Source organism: Hipposideros armiger, unplaced genomic scaffold (assembly GCF_001890085.2).
Source record: "Hipposideros armiger isolate ML-2016 unplaced genomic scaffold, ASM189008v1 scaffold_28, whole genome shotgun sequence".
NCBI classification, from domain to species: Eukaryota; Metazoa; Chordata; class Mammalia; order Chiroptera; family Hipposideridae; genus Hipposideros; species Hipposideros armiger.
In genome coordinates, this window is record NW_017731378.1 from 5767208 (window position 1) to 5789658 (window position 22451).

At 47.0% G+C, this 22451-nt stretch overlaps 1 protein-coding gene across 1 annotated transcript in view; it reads right to left on the reverse strand.

Moving 5' to 3' along the window:
• The window catches only part of ITPRIP (inositol 1,4,5-trisphosphate receptor interacting protein), a 31407-nt gene extending 21949 nt beyond the window's left edge, over positions 1-9458 (reverse strand). Inside the window, exon 1 of the mRNA XM_019636506.1 lies at positions 8867-9458. The gene's annotated coding sequence lies outside the window, so the exon portion shown is untranslated. The remainder of the gene's footprint in view (positions 1-8866) is intronic.
• Positions 9459-22451: the final 12993 nt, after the last annotated feature.

Consider the following 22451-nt stretch of genomic DNA (forward strand, 5'->3'; position numbering starts at 1 on the left):
AGCCACTGATATGTTGGATGGATATCAGGAAAGCTACGTTATTGTTAGAGTATCTGAAGTTATGGCCAGTTGCACGAAGCAAAAACTATAATCAGATACCTTCAAGTGGAAAAACAAGGAGATTCCATTTCTGAAACCCCTTTAGAGGGAAAGCTACCACGGCATCTACTTTTCACCTTTCTTCAGGGCAAGGAGTTCTTCATTTCCTGCATCTTTCATTTGTGTTGACTGTCCTGGCTTAGGAATTTCGATCTTAAGGAGAACAGAATACCTCACCGTGCGTGACACGGCTGAAGCCACAGGTCACCAAGTGAAGAGCATCAGAATCGCCAAGTGAGTCCAGCCTTATAAACAGGGCTGTCTCCAGGGTTTCCCTTTGGCAGGACACAGAGGACACCAGTAGCTGTCCTCTCTAACACCAGTCTCAGGCACCTCTGAATTTCTGCATGAACTATTGGGGAGGAAGAGGTTTCACAGGTTTAACTGGACCATCAGGAATTCCACCGGGAATGCGAGAGCTGGGTGAGAGGTGACCAGTGAGACCTTTCTTCTATTTTCCAGCTGGCTCTAACTCCTGGGGCAATGGATTCAAGACATTCCTCTGCTGTGTGCATTCCATCACAAGTGGCCACTGAATCGCTAGCATAGCACCTTGCCTATCGCAGGCGTACAATAAACACTCACCCCGTCAGTGAGCGAAGCTTCTCTCATAGTCACCCCCATAGTAAGGACACGGGCATCCTTGCTTCTCACTTTCTTTTGGGGGGTGAGGGTAAAGGAGAGGGAAGCCACATTTCTGATTTCCCCATCTCTGCTCCAGCCGGCCCTTCCTCTCTCCATCTCAGATTCAGGCTGTAGCAGGGAGGCCCAGAGCCACGGAAGCCGCCAGAAGCCACTGTAAAGTCATGCTCTTTGCTCCCAGTTGCAGTTCAGAGAACAAAACAAGACTGAGCTGTCAGCACTGTGCTCTATTCCCTTGGGTCAAACCCAAGGCCAGGAGACCCACCCCCACCTGGCTCCCTCGGCCCCTTGCCCAGCCTCTGAGAAACACACCTGTGGATGTTACCTCTTCTGTGCTCCTTCGCTTCAACATGTGTCTTACCGTTGGGGTGGGTCTTGTTCTTCCCAGTCTACCTTAAGGTGGAGGTGTTGCCTTGGGCAACAGTGATGTCACCTGCAGGATGCTCCCATTCCGCTGATGTCACGGGGTGGGCCACAACCACAGAGGGGGGTGTGCTTTCTACGGGAAAGCATCACAGGCCCCAACTGGTGAGGAGGATCCTATGGACCCCGTGGGCACTCCCAGAGGACCCTCGTCCTCTCCCAGAAACCCCTCTCATACTTCTCTCCCCCCAGGATGCCGGTGCCAGGCCAAGCCTCAAACCTGACTTTCCCTCTCCCACAGTCAGCTGAAAGGTCAGGATGTGTAGCTTTGTCCTCAGCTCTAACAAGCCACACGCAAGGGCGCTGATGAGCTCCTTCTCACCATCTGGAACAGTCTGGGTCCCTGCGACCTTGCCCTTTGCCCAGACTTCAGAGGAGGGAGCAGCGGCACTAATGGGGAAGCTAGGGTCCCAATCTGGCAAAGAATGTAGATTCTCAGTTGACCTGTACAGTCTTTAAGAGCTCATAGCAGCCAGACTGCTGGGCTGTGCCAGTCACTGTGCTCAGCATTGTCTACACGGGCCCTACGAAGGTCTACTGCAGGGGTCGGCCAACTGTGGCTCGCAAGCCACATGCGGCTCTTTGGGGATGTACATGTGGCTCTGAAGTAAAATTGAAAATGAAAATAAAACTATCGTAGTTTCATTGATAACATTTTTAAAGGACATTATTCACATAATGGTGATTTCATTTGTTTTATGGCTCTCGAATAAATTTTGAATTGTTGTGAGAGACAGGGTTGGCGCTTCCGTCTCAAAAGTTTGCCGACCCCTGGGCTATTGCCATTTGACCGATGACAAAACTGAGGCTTGCAAAAGTCAGGGCACTTGCCAAATACAGAGAACACCCGACTACTGAGCAGTAGAGCCAGGACTCGACCCAAGTCTGCCCTCTTTTAAAGCCCACATGGGTCACACCTCATTGGCTCTGGAGCACCTGGAGACAGCAGCTTACTAAAGATGGGCCATGAGGGGGCCTTTAAACCCAGAGAGGCTAGCTGGGCAGGCCAGGTGGCTAAGGCAGCCAAAGGGAGCGATGCCTCAGGACTGTCCCATGTTCACACAGGGGTTGTAGTAAGCAGCCCGTCCTGGCCCTGCTACTTCCCCAAGCAGCTGTTCAGATTAGGGACCAGGTTTCTTTGCTCTGTGCTAAGCTTCCTGTTGACCCATCCAGGCCACCTGACCAGCCTCTTGATTTGCATATAGTGTTTACCCCTGTGGTCTGAACCTCTAAACTTGAAACTGGATAGTAGCTATTTAACTTATGCAAATTCAACTCTTCAGAGCTGGGAACTAAAGCGTATAATGCACTAAACAAAATAAATAAAATAAAAGTCACTTAATTATGAAAGAGGAAAGGGGGAGATCCTACCAGGTAAATGCCAAGGAGATGTACTGGAGTACTGGTCTAACTGGCAGGTATTTCTCCATCGGTGAGAGGGCCACAGAGGTGAACAGAGCCCTGTGCTATTAGACATCACTCCCCTCACACCGCCCAGCAACCCCAACTCTGCCTTGACTCCAGCTTTGCCAAGCACAAGCTGCCTTCTCGTCTTTGGTTTCCCGTGTGGCTGGCCGAGGAAACAAGAAACAGATATCACTCAGGCTCCTTCTAATTAATAAACTAGCATTATGACTTGTACACCTACATCTGGGAGTTTTCTAAAGGTGATTCAATAGCCCAAGATAGGGTTTCCGAGTGGGAACAACTAGGAGCCAGATCGCGGGACACGTGACACAGTCCAGGTAAACACCATCCTTATGGGAAACCTGCTGGCACCAGCCAGCCCTTCCCAGGAGACATCAAGACATCGTGAATTTCTCATTGGCTGAGAAGCCTGGCTTGTTTAAAACACTGTATGTATGTATGTATGTATGTAGTAAAGTGCTCCACTCCAGCTAATTAAGTGCTGAAATATATAAGGTGCAAAATAAGTGATCATAAAGCTGGAGCTGAGGACTTTTGGGAAAGGTTTCCTGAATGAGCTTGGTTAGGGCGTTTGCAGGAGAACAGGACCTGGCCAGGGATAGAGACAGCGGGGGGTGGGGGTGGGGGGTGGGAAGTGTCAGGACAGCATGTTCAGACACCCCACTTTGTCCCATTCCTGGGGCAGTTCTCTGCCTAGGTCAGGGGCCCTGTGTAGCTGTGGCCTTTTCCTCTGCACCACACCCATGTGGCACTTACTCATCACCCTCTTGCCAGGCCCCAAACTGGATTTGCCACCTCACATCACCCAGCTATTGAGAAGGAAAGTCACTTGATGCTTGGGCCAGGCCTCCCATCAGCCTTCAAGGCCAGGACTGCCTCTTTCTTGCCATGCCTTTCTGCTGCCAGATGGGTTTTCCAGTTTTCCTCTGCCTGAGCTGAGAGAAGGTCTTTCTTCCTTTGACAAAGAAAGAAAAAGGCAACTGCTTTTCTCCCTTTCCCATGAGGGCTCCCAAGCAAACTAGCTGTTTAAGCTTAACCCGCTTCTTGCTCTGGGACTGTTCAGTGATTGGGACTCAGCTTCCAGACTCCTGAGCACTTTACTTCATTGTGCCTTAGTTTCCTCATCTATAAAATGGGGATAACAATACCTACGTCATAGGGCTACTATGAAGATTAAATGAGCTAATACAGGCTAAGTAGTTTTTTTTGCGGGGGGGGGGAACCTGGCAAATGTTAAGTCCTCAGTAATTGTTGGGCGGTGTTGAGGATGGAGCCAGCTCACACGCTGCTTGCCCCGCTATGTGCCCTGGCTGTGTCCACTCAGATGCGGCCCCTTTTTTTAAAGGCACCAAGTTGCCATTTTCTTCCCTAGAGGGAGCACCTAACTTGAATTCATGCAAAGGATGAAACAGGCTATCAGCAGCCCTGGAGGTTATTGTTGTCAGCTTTTGGCATTCTCACGGCTGTGTCCTCCTTCCCAGCAAGACTGGTCTCAGCCATACATCAGGTCCTGCTTCTCAGCTCACCAGCACACTTGGCGCACCTGCCCCTCACCTAGGACACTTCTTGGTTAAAGTCTTCCTCGAAAGCCCCGCAGGCTGCCCTACTACCTCATCCCCGCTGAGGGGACTCTCAGACCCTAACGCATAGTCACAGAGTTTTAGACTCTAAAGGGACCCTCTTTGTAATTGCTGATGGCCACCTGTTTCTGCCGAGTGATGGGGCAGTGCATTACCTCTGGTTGTTCCTTCTTACTTCTGAGTAAGATCCATCTCCCTGCTTCTCATCAGTGAGTCTGAGGTCAGACAGAGCAAGTCTTTTCTCCTGACAACGCCTGAGATTCCTTCCTAAAGGCCACGGCCCCGTGCCCCCAAGACTCTCATCCTTAGGGGGAGTAGTGCCGGTTCATTCCCTTCGCCCTCACAAGCTCACGTTCCAGACCCTCCATGCCACCCCACCCCCTCTCCCCTGGACACATCCCCGTTTGGTAGTGGTGTCCCCCACAAGACGAGGCACTGAGAACGGTGCTCCTGCCCTCCAGCAGCCCAACACGACTCTCCCCGGGCTCCGGGCCGGAGGTGCTCATCACTGCGTCCCGTCTAGACGTGTCCCCTCTCCATCAGACAGACTCCCCCACGTTCTCTCTCTTTCTTGACCCCAAAGGGTCCAAGGGGGAAATATACAAAACCAGGTTCCTCCCAGATAACACCTTCTCAGGTGGGCAATTTTGCCAGAAGCCTCTATCCATAAGTTCCGCCCTGAACGTGCCCTCAGATAAAAAGTTCACCCACAGACCCTCTTCTTTGTTTCCCTCATGGGCGAAGAGTCGAGAGACTATTCCTGGTAAGGTGACAAGTTCTGGGATGATGGCATCAGGTTGAAAGGTCAGATCCTTGCCCCCTACAAGCTTGAAATTGCTGCATCTTTGACAATTACAGAGTTAGAGGGTGGCACTTGAACAAAAGGCTTCCCATCCACCCAGGGAGAGCAGAGTCAGTATAACTACTTCCCGGTTACCCACAAGTGGGAAAAGTGAGGGCAGAATGGCCTGGAGCAGCAGCAGACATGGGGAATTAGCAAACAATGGAAGCCACTTAGGCAGGTAGGCTGGAAGGAAGACTCACAAGCACACAGCCTACCAATAAAGAGGTGAATGGCAGCAATTCTACCTAGGTGTGCCTTGTCAGTTTCCCCACCAACCTGGACCTGTGACTGCAGGAGACACAGATTAGCTTTACCGGGCAGCCTCAGCTTCTCCAAGGTAGAACTGGTTTGTAAAAGGGAAGGGCCCTGGGTCAAACCCAAAAGAGGAGCAAGAAAATATAGTACAATTCTGAAACTGATTTCCATCCAAAAGACCAGGGCCCAGGATCTGTCAGTATCTGCTGCTGTTCTCGTTTTTTTTTTTNAGAACCCATGATTTACTCAGACCATTACTCTGAGCCTGGCCAGACCCTAGGGGAGAAATCCAAGATGGCCCCTCCCTTCCCTGGGGCCCCTCATTCCTGTGTACCCCCAAAGCCCTACAGCACCTCCACCACAGTCTAATCCAGTGAATGTCACTGTGAGTTGTCTAACAGTGACACACTTCCATTCATCAGCCCTCAGTTGGGGTGCTGGGCACTGTACACAGTGACCCCTGTAACCTTCTAAATGGTGGGTTATCCCTATTTCACAGACGAATTAACCAAAGCCCAACAGACAAGGTTATTTTCTAGCCACACAACTAGAAAAGGCCCAGCTGGGTCAAGATTTCGCTTGTTCTGTCTGCCTCCGCCGGCAAAGCCCAAGCTCTTTTCACGGTGCTGTTTACAGAGCACCGTCTGCACACAAGGAACATGCTGGGTGCTGCAGGGCCCACAGAGATGCGTGTGGCACGGTGCTCAGCAGTAAAAGCATTACAACCCACACGGGGAGGCAGATGGCCACCACGAACGTCACAGGACAGAATGAGCTGTGGGGCATGAACTGTGTGTGAGCAACAGGCTACAAAAAGGTTGTGGGAGAGTTTCATTCTTGTTCATCAGGGGCCACTCCTGGTCTGTAGACTGTTCTTGTGCTCACCTCCTGGGGAGATATGCATGTGCAAGCCCTGGGCTCTACCTCCACCTCCTTCCAGACAGAGCTCCTCCAACAAACCGGAGCAGTGGGGGCCTGTGTCCAACCCCAGGGCATGCTCATCAGTACGCCGTCTACCCCATCGCCTGCCCGGCTGACTGTAACCTCAGCAGCAGGGAGGCTAGGACCCCTTCCTCGGCAGCCCACCAGGGCCCCTGGAACAGTGGCTCTCAAATGTGGTTCCCAGAACAGCAGCCCCAGATTCACCTGGGAACTTGTGAGAAATGTAAATTTTTGGGTGCACTCCCAGACCTGCTGCTCAGAAATTCCAGGGCTGGGGCCCAGCCTCTGTGTGTGCATGAGCCCTCCAGTGGTTTGAATGCCCTCTCAAGGCTGAGTTCACCAGTACCCAAAGCGGGTAGGCCTCCAAGGAAGAGGGTGGGGCTCCCCAGTGTCCCCACAATCCAGGTCCCAGAGTTCGCCCAGGCTGTGCCCCACACCCAGCCTGTCAGATGTAATTAGCTCTGCTAATTACAACAGTAAAAGCAGGGCGGTTGCTGCATCATCCTCTGAGCCCACAGGAGCAGCTGATGTACTTCTGTTTTCCATGGAATAAGGGGAGGTGGGCTGATGGCAGGGGGGTACTTTTTGCCCCAAAGGGTGACTTGGGTCCCTTCTCACTACTTAGATTCTGGGTCCTCCCAGAAACAAGGGGTCAAGGGCAACCCAAACGCTCCATAAGTTTGGGCTGAACCCCTACTGTGCACCTGCCCGGCCTCGTGTTGAAATTTTTCAGTCCCAGGTAAGGAGGTACGCAGTTGTTTGGGGGCAATAAAGCCAGATATTTAAGAGTGTCAGAATTTAGAGTTATACTAACCTATGCCCAATTTTACAGATGATGAAACCGAGGCTTAAAGAGGAGATGCATTTGACAGGGAGGGTGGGGTATAGTGGAGGTAGAGGTGGTCCAGGCAGGCTAGACATCACCCTGAGGACCTCACGGGGATTCCCACATAGAAAGGAAAGGGGTAGTGAAAGTGATATTTTCATTAACAGCCCACATTTAGGAAGCTAAGTACTCTGCATGTGTTTCGTTATTTGATTTTTCAGAACATCAGTTAGGTAGTTGCAACATCCCTATCTGACGAAGAGACTGATGGTCAGGGAGTTCCACTGGGTGGCTTCTAAGATTCCCTGTCTGCAGTGGCTCTGTCCCCCTCTGCTCTCCCTCCATCCCTGAAGGGGATAAGTGAGTCCTGCCACCTCCTACGCCCAGTGGCATATTCATGGCACGATTGCCAGAGGTGACCACCAAAATCATCCAGGTCAGCTGTCCCCCAAGCTTCCCAGGCCTTGGAGAAACAGGACTGTGAAAAAGGATTGGTTGAATGCAGAGCACGAGCTTGACCCTGAATCCTGGTTTGAAGTTTGGGAGCAGTCTTTCTGAAGCCCTGATAAGGCTCTCCTCCCGTGGTCTGGCCTATCTGCCTCATCCCGGGTTCCACGCTTCTCTCTAGCAGAGCCCACAGCCCATGCTGGGGTAAGACCAGCGTCCCCACTGAGTCCTGTGGCACCATCCTTCGAGGCCAGCTCAGGGGCCCCTCCTCCAGGGAGCCTGTCCCCTGGTGCAGGCCCACCTTGTCCTTTTCTGAACCCTGTCATGTCAGGTCACCTCCCTGCTCTTTACTTGTGTCATTTCACCTACCAGTTGGTCCCTGACTTCCTACCTACAGTTCTAGCAAGGTCCAGAGCCAGAGCACCAGGCTCCGTGCTGGGCACACTGCAGGTGCCCAGTGTCAGTGGGAGTTGACTTATTATGAATTTAGGAGGTNAGGATCTGTCAGTATCTGCTGCTGTTCTCGTTTTTTTTTCTCACACTAAGGGGGCTTGGGGGGTGGGCAAAAGGCAAAGTGCGGTTCCTGAGAGGTTCAGTAAAATATATTCCCTTCCTGGGAAGGAGCATTTAATTTTTTTTAAGAGAAGGAAGATTCTGGACGGGAAGCCCGGCGCTGGGGCTTTTAAGTCACTTCAGCCAGCTGTTAGAAAGGTGGAGACACCGAGAAGGGGCTGGGATGGAGTTAAGGGTCAGGTGGCAGAGACTATTTGCAGCCCCTAGAGAAAGTTCTGCAGTGTGAGGTCTCCTCCACTAACAGACCCGAAAGAGGAAGCGGCGGGGTCTTCATCCGGCCCCAGCAACTTCAACGCTTCACTACCTTAAATTAAACAGAGAATAAACAAGCTCAACTCCTGCTCCCTCCTTCCAGGAGGGGAAGAAAGGCGGGAAGGGAGCAGGCAGAAGAGCTGGGGGCGGGAGGGCTGTCTTTTTGCCCTAGCGCTCTGCTCAGATGATCAAAAGCAATGGATCGTCAGGGCAGCAGGAACAAAGATGTGGTCCTGCTTCAGGCGCCTTGAGGAGGAGCTGCCCGCGGCCCCGGCTGGAGCCGAGAGTGCAGCGCGGAACCTCGTGCGGTGCAAGGAGGAAGCATGGACCCCAGACCAGAATGCGCCCCGCCTTGGCACGAATGCTGCACCCGGGTCTCCAGTCAGCCCCAGTCTGGGGGGCCGAGCAGGCGCCCGCGTTCCCGGTGCAGTCCCTGCGCCCCCACCCCAAGACGCCACCTGGGGCGCAGCTCCGCCTCGTCACCCGTCTCCATCGCGCCCTTCGTCCAGCCCACGAGGAAGATGCAGAGCCTCGCGGCTGCTGGCCCAAACTTACTTGTAGCCTTCGTTCCCGCGTACCCTCACGGGAGGACCGCGTGGGCCCAGGCTGCACTCGCGGGTCCCCAGGGCCTGAGTTCACAGTTTGGCAGCGGATGAGGTGCAGAGTACCGCGGGGCAATCAGAGGGTCGGGGGTGGCGATACCCAGGGGGGGCTCCCGCCTTCTGGCCTTCAACAGCCGGGCTCTAAACAGCTTCGGAGTTACTCATTTCCTGGATGTCACAGAAAGTTTTCCTCCTTATAAGAACAAAACACCCGCCTCTACTCTGGGCCGCAGAGGCTCCTTAAGGAGGACTCTGCGAGTTAAAGAGGCCGGGTTCAGGGTCCGCCCCGGAAGTCTGCCCATTGACACCCCCCAGAAGCTCCAGAGGGTACAGCAGAATTGAAGGGTGAGCGGGAGAGACGGGATCTGGCCACTGGAATAAACTGGGGCGAATGGACCGGGAAGTGTGGAAGACGTCCTTAAAAGCCAGTCCAGGCCGGCGGAATGGCAGGGGTTAAGTCACTACTAGTCAACGGTGCGTTTTCCACGGCGCGTTTTATAAGCCGCGGATTCCTGCGGCCACCTCTTTTGTCCCGTGGAGGAAGATAAAAATCGAGACACAACGCAGTCCCTTTTTTCTTTTGCAGCTTGAATAGATGAAAATAACTCACCAAATTTTATGATAAATGAATGCATCTTTGCCTTTCTCCCTGAGTAACGAGGCACAAAGGAAAATGATGACTTAAATGCTTTTATCTGCAGAGGGCGCTTTAGTTTCCAAAGCTTGTTTACAGTTGTAAGTTAGACCCCTATTTTAGACAAGAGGGAATTGAGGCCTGGAGGGCAGCACCAGCAGCACCTGGGTCATACTTAACAGGTTATGAAATCCATAACCTATTATCTTTTCTTTGTGTCCTGCCCAGATTCCACAGCCAGCAGAAGTGGCCGGGAGAGGCTTGAATAAATCCTACGTTAAGTTGCTTGGGGGGAGTCAAACGCCAGTTGAGGGCACTTGGGGGAAATTATGAGAACACACTGTCCAAATGATTATCACCATTGGTCCTCAAGCCAGCTAAAGAACGTTAACACTCGCCTGGAAGACATTAGGCTGAGTCTGAAAGATAAACAGGGGATGAGGAAAAGTTCTAAAAATAGCCGCCCCCCCCCCCCACGCCAGCGCCTTGGCCCAGGTTACTTTTGTTTTCAAGCTTCTGCTCACAGCTCCTTCCTTTTCAGGCACAGTTATGGCAGAGTTTTGGGAGCTCGTGGCGGAGGTGTGGGGAATGGGGAAATCTGAGGAAATGTTCTTGAAAGAGCTATGTTTTTACAAAATGTCTGTAAGTTGGAAGAGTGGGGCACTCATCCCTAAGGCAGGTGAGGGAAATTGCTGGGAGGTGGGGGACAGTGGACTGAGTGCCACTACACTCCCTTGTAATCCTTGGGGTAAGAGTTCAGGGTTACAATTTGCTGGAGTGCCAAGGTTAGTGCTTGGATGCACTCTGGGATTGTCATCCTGTGTGTGCAAAGTTGTTTCAGCAATTTTTAACTGGCTGTTTATAGTCATTTATATAACAAACATTTATTAGATTTGTATTTCTTTTAAACCTGATGATTTCACTGTCTGTGACCTGATGCTCACCTTCATTGGCTTCCCTCTGCTCTCAGGATTAGGTCCACTGTCCTAACCTGGCACATGGGCTGTTCACAAGCTGATCTCTACTTATCGCACCAACCTCATATCTCAGTCCATGTTCCACACCAAACTCCTTGCAGTTCTTGGAAACTTGCTTCTCAGAATGTGATATGTGGGTTGTTTTATCCCCTTGGCTATTCATATGTGCTCAGTCTTCTGCTTGCAACCTTCACCCCACCTCTTCCTCCAACCTGTCACCTTCAATGCACATACACTTTTTGTTGTTGTTGTTTTTGCCTGGCTAATGTGAGCTCAGTCTTCATGTCTCAGATTAGGGGTGTTTTCTTCCAGGAAGTCTTCCTTGAACACCAACGCCCTGGATTACACGCCCCCCTTACCCCAAACCTACTATGTAGTTTCCATAGCACCCTGTGCTTACTCTAGAAAGGGTTTTTTTTTTCTTTTTAAGATTTTATTAAAAATATAGCTAACATATATTATATTAGTTTCAGGGATACACAGTAGTTATTCAATGTTCATATACCTAAAGAAGGGATCACCATGATTAAGTCCAGCAAACATCTGACACTATACCATGCTGTCACAATATTATTGACTATATTTCCCATGCCGTACATTGCATCCACATGACTTATTCATTTTATACCTGGAAATTTGGACCTCTTATTTCCCCTCCCCCCACTTTTTAAATTTATTAATTACAGTTGACATTCAATATTATTTTATACTAATGTCAGGTATACAGCATAGTGGCTAGACATTTATATAATTCAAGAAGTGATCCCCCTGACTAGTCTAATACCCACCTACCACTATACGTAATTATTACCATATCATTGACTGTATTCCCTATGCATTACTTTACATCTCCATGATTATATTGTAACAACCAATTTGTACTTATTTTTTTTTATACCATCCTACATCCATGCTTTAATATACTTACAACTGAGACTGGCAATTTGTACTTCTTAATCTCTTTCTCTTCTTTCACCCACACCCCCCCAACCCTCCTCCCATCCGGCAACCATCAAAATCCTTTCTGTATCTGAGTTTGTTTATGTTTTGTTTGTTTATTTTGTTTTTTAGATTCCACATATAAGTGAAAAACAAATGTTTTTCTCTGTCTGACACACTCCACTCAGCATAATGACCCTCCAGGTCCATCCATGCCTCCACAAATGGCAAGAACCCATTCCCTTCCATTACTGAGCAATGTTCCATTGTATGTATGTACCACCTCCTCTTTACTGATTCTCCCATCGGTGGACACCCAGGCTGCCTCCATATCTTGGCCATTGTAAACAATGCTGTAATGAACATATGGATGCACATGTTCCCTTAAAGTAGCTCCGGTGCAGGCCCATGTCATCCACTGCTTGTGACTGGCTGGGGGCTACCTGGTAGGAGCTACAAAATGATCCACAGTTGTTTGCTGCCTGTGTTGAACCTGGAGGTGCGTAGGAGAGGCCATACTGTGAACTGAGGATGCTGTCACCAGTACCTGACCTGGGGTAACTTTGCAAATAGCCAAGATACCCGGAGGCCTGCTGCCACCTGCCAGCTCCCTTAAGGTTCAGCTTTGATAAAGCCTCGTGTGGTACATGAGTTAAGTGAGACAAGTTCTTAGGGAGTCACTAGGGTGGGAAGAGTAGTGGTCACCAGGTTAATGTAGACTCTGGTTTGGTGCCAGAGCGACTCAGCAAAAGTCTCAGAGCACACGGAGGCCAGTTGCCGTCTGCCTGGGGCCCGTGGACTTCAATAGTTTTCCTAGAAACGGTGCAGTGCAGGAGGGACTGGATGCTTGTGGAGAAAGTGCCTCCAGCTGTGTGTGAGTTTGGTGGGGCATGGTTCCAGTTCGGTCAAAAGGGTGGAGCAGCGGAACTCACCAGGCCAATCAGATTCAGATTTGGCCTGGGGGACAGGCTTAACATAGAAAAGATGGCTCCTGCCTGCCGGTTGCACGGCAAGGAGACCCCTTACCAGGAAAATGCTGACTGTCCTCCAGTCCTTTCCGAAAAGCCACACTGCTCACTGTGCCACCTGTATGTCTCCGAGGCCTTCCGGGTCACCATCCCTCTGCTGGAGCCCAAGGTGAGTGCCTATGAGTGAGTGGGTCTGTGCGAGGACTGTTTAAGAGGACGTCTGGGTTTCCCGCCACCTTCCGTCCCACCCGGATGGATGGAATCACCACTGTTTTTCACAACCCGATGTTGTGGGGGCTCTCTTCCCAGCACTAATACTCTGGGCTGGGGAGCCTTGTGTGGGGGCTGGGGTCCCTCACTCCTCTGGGGGGAGCTTCCGCAGCTGAGATTTTCCTTCCGATTCTCAACTGCCACAGGAAGGTTTGGGGTCTGTTCTGTGCTTCTGCCCCTTCTACCAGTCTCCACATGGCTTCTTCTTTATATTTTTAGTAATAGGACTTCTGTTCCCCTCGACTTCAGATGGTTCTTCAGGTTAATTGTTCTGTAATTTAGTTGTAATTTTAATGTGTTCGCGGAAGGATGCAGGCACAGTGTTTATCTACTCTGCCATCTTGGATCTCTAGAAAGGGTTTTTAAAAGACAGGAAAGAACAAAGGATTCAACTTCTGGGAACACAAGAGGCCAAGAGGTCAGGGAACCCTTGCTTGAAACACAGAAATGCTGAAAAGAAAATATCAACAATTGAAAGAAAGACAGGGGGATCTCAAGGTATGAGACAGGAAGAGGGAAATTTGAGGCACAGAGGGGTGTTCGATGGACATATAAGCCCAAATGGCTAAGGACTGGGGGCTGAGTACCCACTCAGGCCTTAGGTTCTAGAAAGGTAGAGACCTGGGCTTGAGACCCCTGCTTAAAGCTGGGACAGTGGAAAGGCTCTTAGTGACTGGAGAATGGAAAAAACAAATCCTCCCACTGGTCTAGGCCTATAGCAAGGAAGTCTGGGTTTGACTGGGGCTCTGGATGAATTAAAAAATGCCTGCTATAGAAACTGAAACCACTAGCCTGACTATGCCATGCATTGGTGTGAGGTTCTAATTTACACTACCCGTGTGTTGAGGGAATCCTGAAGTCAACAAAGAATATAAAAGCTGGTTTCACAGTGATGAGTCCCCTTGGTCCTATCAGAAGCAAATGCGGAACCCAGTTGTCTATTCTGATCTCACACAATAAACAACTCCCATTGAAGATGAGCTTATAATAAGAACTTATAAACCAAACTAAGAAATGGACGACATGAGGGATTGGATCAATAAACAGGAGAATTAACCCCTTAAGAACTTGAGACAATAGAACAATTTGGAAGAGACTATAAAATTGTTATATTCAATAATTACAGAGTCAAAACGATAGAACATAACACTGAAAAAAAGAGGCAAATTTGAAAAAGTACAAATGCAGTATATAGAAAAAAAACTTTAGCCATTTACATGAAAAAACCTCAATTGTTAGAATTCTTTTTTCATTAAGAAAGTAATAACATATCAGTCAAAATTCCAATAAAAATAACTCATTAAATAGGGTAAAATAAAGAAAAGTAACATGCTAATCTCATTTATAAATACTGTTTTAGAAATCCTAAATAAAATATTAACAGAATCCCAGAAGCACATCAAAAGAGTATTATATCACAAATAGATCAAAAAAGAAAAATTGAAAGATCATTACTATAGATGCTGAAAAGCCGTTAGATAAAATTCATGGGGAAATAATAGAAAACTTCATGTTAAAGTCAGTGCAAAATAAGGATGTCCTCTTTTACCTTTTTTTTTGTTTAAAAAAACCCTCTTCAATTAGGAATGTGTTTGGTTGTGAGTAATAGAATACCTGATTATAATTTTTTATGTGTCTAAGACTACAAGAGGCTTAAACAAACAGGGCTTTATTTTTAAGCCCGTAGTTAGGTGACTGCTTTGGCTCAACGCTTTGATAGTTTTGAGCTGGTCTAAGGTTATGTACACTTACTGTTTTGATACGTATTGTAAAATTGGCATCCAAAGATGTTTCACCAATTTAGACTCTCACCAATAAGGTATGAGAATGTCTGTTTCCCTACATCTTTTTCAGCATTGGCTGTTTCCTAACTTTATTGAGTTTGCTTCTTATAAGTGAAAAAAGATATCCCAATGTCTTGATTTGCATTTCTTTAAGTGAGGCTGAATGGAACATTATTACTGAATGGAACATTTTTACTTCTCTATTTGTGATTAGTCAGTTGTAACTTCACCTGTTTTTCTGTTGGCTGTGTGTGTATGTGTGTGTGTGTGTGTGTGTGTGTGTGTGTGTGTGTAAAAGTAAATGGAATTTTTTCATGCTCTTAGGTGCTAGATGTGGCTTCAAATTCCACAGTGAAAGTTGACTTGTGACAAACACTGGACCATCTGCTGGGCAGCCTCACACTATACTTCACAGTCAGGAACAGTGGCAATAAAAACCAAAAAACAAACATGGGGACAGATTTCCTGTTCACCTTTAGCTGTGGCTATCCTAGTGTATGGAATAAAATACATGACAATGGGAGAGTCAGGAAACCAGTGCTAGTCATTAGGGTCTAATGGATGGAAAAAAAGACCATTTTCCCTTATTTTGTCAATCTCTCACCATCCTGAATTCACCTTTGCATGCCATTTCAAGACATAATTATCGGGGGGGGTGGGAGGGCAGTAGATGGGGGAGGGGAGTTGTTTCTGTGTGAAGGGTGAAAAGGATAACTATTGCATTGTTCTGTACACCTGAAACTAACAATAAAAAATAAATAAATAAATAAAAATACCAAGCATATAATGAAAGGTGTTTTTAACCAAAGAATACAAATTTACTGAGTAATATTTTGTAAAAAGTACTACACGAAGTACTAAAAAGGCCACACATAGATATTCAATTTTATTAAAAATATAAAAACAAAACAAAACAAAAAGACATAATAACAAGCTGGCTTACAGGATATTTCATTGGAATAGGCTGCTCGGCTGAGATGAGACCTCAAAGGTATCAGCTTGAACAGGATGGATGATTTGCATTTGGATATTTCTTTCCTCAAGGTCTGTCCTGGGAACCTCTCCATCTCTTCTAGGAATGTTAGAGCCAGCAGGGCCTTTAGAGATTACTTACCAACAAAAATGAAGCCCAGAGAAGTTAGGTCCATACTCAAGGTCACATTTTTGCTTGGAGACAGCATAATAATGGCTGAAACTTATACTATGTGCTAGGTATTACTCTAACCACTTTACAAATAACATCTCATTTCATTCTCATAATAACCCCACGTAGCAGGTATCATTAGCAGTCCCATTTACCAGATTAAAAATTGAGGCCCAGAGAAGCTAAATAACTTGTCCAAGGTCACAGCTAATAAGTGGCAGAGTTAGGATTTGAACCAGGAACTTTGGCTTCAGAATCTTGCCTTTAACTACACAACTCTATATCTTTTTGTTCAAAGTGAATCCCCTTCAAATGTACAACTACACTGAATTTCCCCAAGAATGAGATTACAATCGTTAGAATTGTTTTCAAAGTATTTTAAAAATACATTTTACCTCAGAACCCAATATAGTTACACACACCAGTGTGTTATTATATATTTGAAAGACAGTTTCCTTAAAAACAATCCTTATGTTTACTACTTGTAATATACCTTGGTATGCTCCCTCTTCTTTTTTCTATTTCCATCACTTACCCTTTTTTGAAAAAAAAAATGCAGGCCACAATTTACTAATGAGTCAAGATTCACAGTTTGAAATAATTCTTTACACCACTCTTGTAGCTCACATCTCTCTTAGGAAAACTGTTAGTGATTTATACGTGTTAAATTTCCATCTACACACATTGCTTGGAGTGGGAAAGACGGTCAAATAATTTCTATCAAGCTTACTTCTCGTCAGTAGGTATTTATTGCTCTCCCTATAGTGAATGTCTAAAAATGACACATTTAAAACAAATCACCCTGCTGTAACCTTAGGAAAACCTTCATTCACCCACCCAGTCATCCATCCATCCAGTCAATAAATATTTGAGCACCTACTAAATGGCAGGCGTTGTGCTAAATTAGGAATTGGCAAAGTATGGCCGGCAGGCCAACTCTAGAGCACCACCTGTTTCTGTAAATAAAGTTCTATTTGGCTCACAACCATGCCCATTCATTTAAGTATTGTCTGCGGCTGCTTTTGTGCTATGATGGGGGAGTCAAGTGGCTGCCACAAAAACCATGTGGTCTGTGAAGCCACAAAATATCTCTTTATCTGGTTCTTTACAGAAAAAATTTTCGGACTCTGGTGTTAGATTCTAAAATACAGTGATGTTTTAGACTGGTCTCTGCCATCCTGGAGGTGTGAATTATCCTGCTTAGCTTAAACTGGGTTTCCAGCTCCTTGGGGTGGGTGGGGTTGAGCATTGGGGTCGGTCCAGGCTTTTTGTCTCCCTTGAATTGCCTCGGAGAACACCTGTTCACAGTAGATGCGCAGCAGGCATTTTCTGCTGCTGAAATTACTCAGTAGATCTGGCAGCAGATATTGGACAGAAAGCAACCTATCTACAGGGTAGGAAAGGGAGTCTATTCCTTAACATAGCAAAGAGTTTTTTATAGATGCCTATCTTTGCTGCCAACAGAAGCAAGACATCAACTTTTATTGAGTACCTACTGTGCATCTGACCCTGTGAGGGGCAAAAGACTTGGTTGTTTGCCACTTGCATCAAGATGGGAAGAAACATGAGATAAATGCGTTTAACTTTAATTCTTAATACTTCTGTTTGGAGACCTGGCGTGTACTTGGAGATGATTTTGTTTAACTACCTTAGAATCTTAAACGTTTGTGTTCCAATAGGTTTTGACTTCCCTTAGTTACTAATCATTCCCAGGAGTAATTGCTGTGGTCTGAGTGTATAAGCTAATTCTCTCTCTCTCTCTCTCTCTCTCTCTCTCTCTCTCGCTCTCGCTCTCGCTCTCGCTCTCGCTCTCGCTCTCGCTCTCGCTCTCTCTCTTCCTTTCTTCATCAAACTTGCTATTTTGAGGATCTCTTATGTATCAGCACCATAGATATATTAAATAAAAGATTGGTCCTTCCAGTCTTGTGGGGAAGACATAGAAATAAACACATGATTACCGAATAGTGTATTGACAGAGGGGCACTTAGGTTTTCTAGCAACATAGGAGTGCCTAACAGGGGAAGACTTCCCAAGGAGGTGACACTGAGCTGAGTCTTGGAAAACTCACTGAACAAAGGAGACAGGATATTTCAGACAAGGGGCTGGCATATGTAAAGTCTAAAGGTATTTGAGGGGGCCGGCCAAGTGGCTCAGTTGGTTAAGAGCTCTCTCAAGAGTGCGAGCTCTGAGCAACAGCAGTTCGAGTCCCAGCCTGAGCTGAGCTGCCGCCACTCTGCTAAAAAAAAAAAAAGTATTTGAAAATATGGTGTTTTTAGGGCATAGTAGAAATAAAAGCATTGACCCATCATCATAGGGATCTGTGCTTTGATTTAAAACAGTTTTTTTTATTCATTTATTTGCTTATTCACTCATTTATTCAGTTTATTCATTTATTTGTAGTGGGCACAGGTTAAGTGGAGCTTCCATCATTTTAACCAATCTGGTTAGCTGGTTAGTTTGTATAAGTCACCACTAGTTTGGCCTCTTGGGCAGAAAGCACCGACTGAATGAGCTCGCCTAACTAGTCATCCCCAAAAGTAATCTGGCTCGGAGAACTGCAGCTGCTGTTAAGCCAATAAAATTCCAGGCAGGTAAGATGACTGGGTGGTGGTGACACTGTCGCCTCCTTCCTGGTAAAAATGATCTCTTGAGGTGGCAGATTGCCAGCTGCTTCCTCCTCGTGCCTGACCTTTCAGCCTCCTAATAAATCTGCCTGAGCTTCGTTGCCTCCTGGTATTAAGAGGGGAGTGTGTATGAAGATCCTTTGGGAATCCATGTCAAATGCTCTGCAAATGCTCTGTTAAGTTAGCTCTGCAGCAGGCTGGAAATGGAGCAGATTACAGGGATAAAATATGGTTCGAACGGTTTTGGAAAGCACTAGCCAATGGGGGCTGTGTTCTGTCATCTAAGGTGAGCATGAGGTCAGCTGATAAATGATAACAATTTTCTCTAACACGTGGGCTTTTAATCTTCCGAACAGCATGGAGCAGAAATGTTACGTATGATGACCTGCATAGTTTTGACCATATTGTTTGGGGCCCAAAGGCAGGTTTTAGATTTCATGGACACTAAATCCAGATATATCACAAGAATGCCTGTACAAATAGGATCTGTGTGGTCAGGACTTTTTTTTTTTTTTTTTAAAGATTTTATTGGGGAATTGGGGAAGGGGAACAGACAAGTTGCTGTCCTTTTGTTCTTCAGTCTAGTTGTGGAGGATGTCACTTCACTGGCCCATGTTGGTATTGTGATCATTATGCTTTTCCCGGGTGAAGCAGATTGGTCGCCGGCCTCTGGATGGCTGCTCACAGCGGCTCTTGGCAGCTCATATCAGCTGCTGGTCACTCACACTGGCTGCCAGCCACTCACAGTAGCTTATGGCAGCCCACTGCATCAGGGGCTGCGACCTACACCATTGCTGGTGACTCATGGCAGCCCAGCTCCAGGTCGAGCTGTTGTTCACCATCTTAGCTGTGGAGGGTGCAGCATCACTGGCCCTCATGTGGGATCCGAACTGGGGCCCTGCTGCTCAGAGCTGGCGTCCCAAGCCAGCTCTTAACCAACGCACCACTTGGCCAGCCCAGGACTTTTTGTTTTTTGTTTGTTGGGAATGGGGGCAGATATAAGCAATGGAAACTCACTTCATCTAGATTAAACAAATAAGGTGACTTTGTTAGGTGGATGCAAAGTATCTAGCAAAACCTAAGACAGCGGGTATTGCTGGGCCTCCTCAGGGACTTTAATAGGAATCTGAAGGGGCACCAACAACCCAGGAAGCCCCCTCTCCCTCAGCTCCCCCTTTCTGTCTTGGGCCTGTGGGTTCCCCCTCCTTGTTCCTTTGCTTTATTCTTCTCTCTATGCAGCTGGCCTTTCTCTGCCTCTCCTGAGTTTCTCACACTCAGTTCCAGGCCCCCAGCACTGAGTGGCTTGCAACTCTTGGTCCCAACTATAAATCCCCAGGAAAAATAATGGAATTGGCCTTATGTGGGTCAGGTGTCCACTCCTGACACTTCTAGCTATGGCCCTGGGAAGCAGGTAGGGCCATCTAGAACGTTTTGGCTTTGGGGAGAAACATATTTCTGGGCAGGAGCTACTCGTCTTATGAGTAACAATATCCTCACGAGTCTCACTAGAGGATTGTGGGCTGTGTAGACTCCCCCTAAATTGCTTCTAGGACCTCCCTGGTCCATTAGAGGAGTAGGTTCCTTTTAGGGCACAGTTGCTTTGTATTGCAGGCTGGGGATTTCCATGTAGGGCTCATATCAGTGTTTCTTTCTGCTTTTCTGGAGTTTCATCTTATATCCTTCCTGGGTGCTGCTGAAGAGGTGAGCACTGTGTACATACCACTGTCCTTATTACCGAGTCACTGCACACAGCTTAGATGTCCTCGAAGGGTGCTACAGGAAGCACTTACATCCAGGTTTAAACAAGGAACTTTGCAGAGGTGGTACAGCTCATGATCATGTTTTCAAGTTATCTGGCAGAGTGAATGGGTGTGTCCATGGCTGTCCCTGGGCTTTAAGTTTGCAGCTGCTTCTCTGCTATTCTCCTAAAGCTCCACCATTCATCTACAACCTCTTATCAACGTTAGTGTCCACTGGTCTCTGACAGAGACCCCATCCTCCCTGTCACAGGATTTTTGCATTCTTGTCTTGGTATCTGCCCAGTGGTATTTCCCATACTTGGAATTCCTTCTATTTTCTTCCATGTCTATAATTCATATGTATCATTTAAGGTCAAGTTCAAGAGCCATGTCTATCGTGTACCTTTCCCTAAGAATGCCATCCATTACTGGTCTTCCTTATTTTAGAACTTATTCAATAATTACTCACTTAATAGTTACATACTGGGAGGAGTGATGGTCCTTTATGTTAGTTTGCTGCGGTTACCATAATAAAGTACCACAGACTGGGAGGCTTAAACAACAGAAATTTATATGCTCACAGTCCCGGAGATTAGAAGTTGATGATCAAGATGTTAGAGGGTTTGGTTTCTCCTGTGGCTTCTCTGCCTGGCTTGCAGATGGACTCCTTCTTGTTGTGTCTTTCCTCTGTGTGTGTGCATCCCTGGTGTCTCTTTGTGTGTCCAAATTTCCTGTTCTTATAAGAACATCAGTCAGATTGGATTAGGACCCACCCAAATGGCCTCATTTTAACTTGATCATCTCTTTAAGGGCCCTATCTCCAAATACAGTCACATTGTGAAGTACTGAGGGTGAAGGCTTCAACATATGAATTTTAGGAAGACATAATTCAGCCCATAACACGAGTGGAGATAAGGGCTGAACAAGACATATGTGATCCTGGTCCTTTTGTTGTTTGACAGCCTGGTAGAGAAGTCATATATTAAACAACAATTTCCATGAATACATAATTAATTACCATTGTTAGATGGTCCAAGAAGTAGAACACAGGGTACTTGAAAAGGTAGTCTGGTATTGGGGGGTTGATCAGGAAAGGCCTCCCTGAGGAAGTGAGAAATGTAGGAAGGGTGGATGGGAGTCAGCCAGGTAAAGGGGGAGGTGGAGCATTCATTCTAAACAGAAATCGGCCTTTGTGAGTTCCAAGTAATGGGAAAGAACATGATGTATTTGAGCAATTGAGCAATCCAGTGTGACAAGGAGTGAGCGGTGGAAAGGCACCAGCAGATCAAAAGGGTCAGATTACACTGGATAGTATGTCTTGACATCTTCATTTCAGTGCTGACTACATCCTGCCCTGGACTGTTTTAAATTTTTGTGTGTGTGGGAGGGGTGGCATGCATGTTTTACTCCTCCCTATGTTCCTTTAGGGAGGAGATCCTTTCAACTCCTGTATATGTTGCACAGTGTGCAGCAGAGGGCTGGGAATATAGTAGGTGCTCAATAAGTAAATTAAGTGGGTGCAATAAGAAATGAGATTGAGAGAAACACTTTTATTTGTCTAAATTGGGGGTTGACCCAATCTTGGTGGATGTGTGATTCTAATAGGGGAGGACTTTTGATAGTATGATGCCACCTAGTGCTCCTTTGCATTACAACAACAAAGGGGAGCAGCGTGGTGAGTATTCTTCAGTGATCTGAAAAATTAGAAACAAAGCATTTTCTTTCGTCAGCATAAATTAATTAGTCCAACCCCCGCCCCCCGCCCGTGCTCATCCATTCATTCATCCATGCTGATGTCCACCTGCATGTCTTTCTTGTCAGTTGAATATGTCACATTCCTTTCCACTTCCTGTGGTTCCTGACTTCCCATGTCCTCTGGTCTTTCTTTCCTCACCTCATAAGTAACTCTCTCAAGTATCAGTGTTTAGATTCTCTGAGCACCCCTAATGCTCTCTGTTGACAAGGCACGTTCTGAATGACACCATCATGTTATGTTAGGATTTATTGTAGATTTTCCTTTCTTTCTTTCCTCCAGTGCAGAGGGCAATGATTCTGCCTTACTCACCTCTGTGGTTCCTGTGCCAGCCTTGTGCCAGGTACTTAAAAAATGTGTTTTCTGGATTGAATTATTGTCACCTTGGCAGGCCACCTGCTTGTGCAATGGTCCTTTAGGAGATTTCTAGAAAATGAGAGCCTCACAATTGACACCAATACAGGGCCCTCTAGGTTATTCTGCCATGTTATGTACCTTCAGGAATGGCATGGAGTGTCTCTAGATCGGCGGTTCTCAACCTTCCTAATGCCGCGACCCCTTAATACACTTCCTCATGTTGTGGTGACCCCCAACCATAAAATTATTTTCGTTGCTACTCTATAACTGTAATTTTGCTACTGTTATGAACGTAATGTAAATATCTTTTTGCTTTCTGATGGTCTTAGGCGACCCCTGTGAAAGGGTT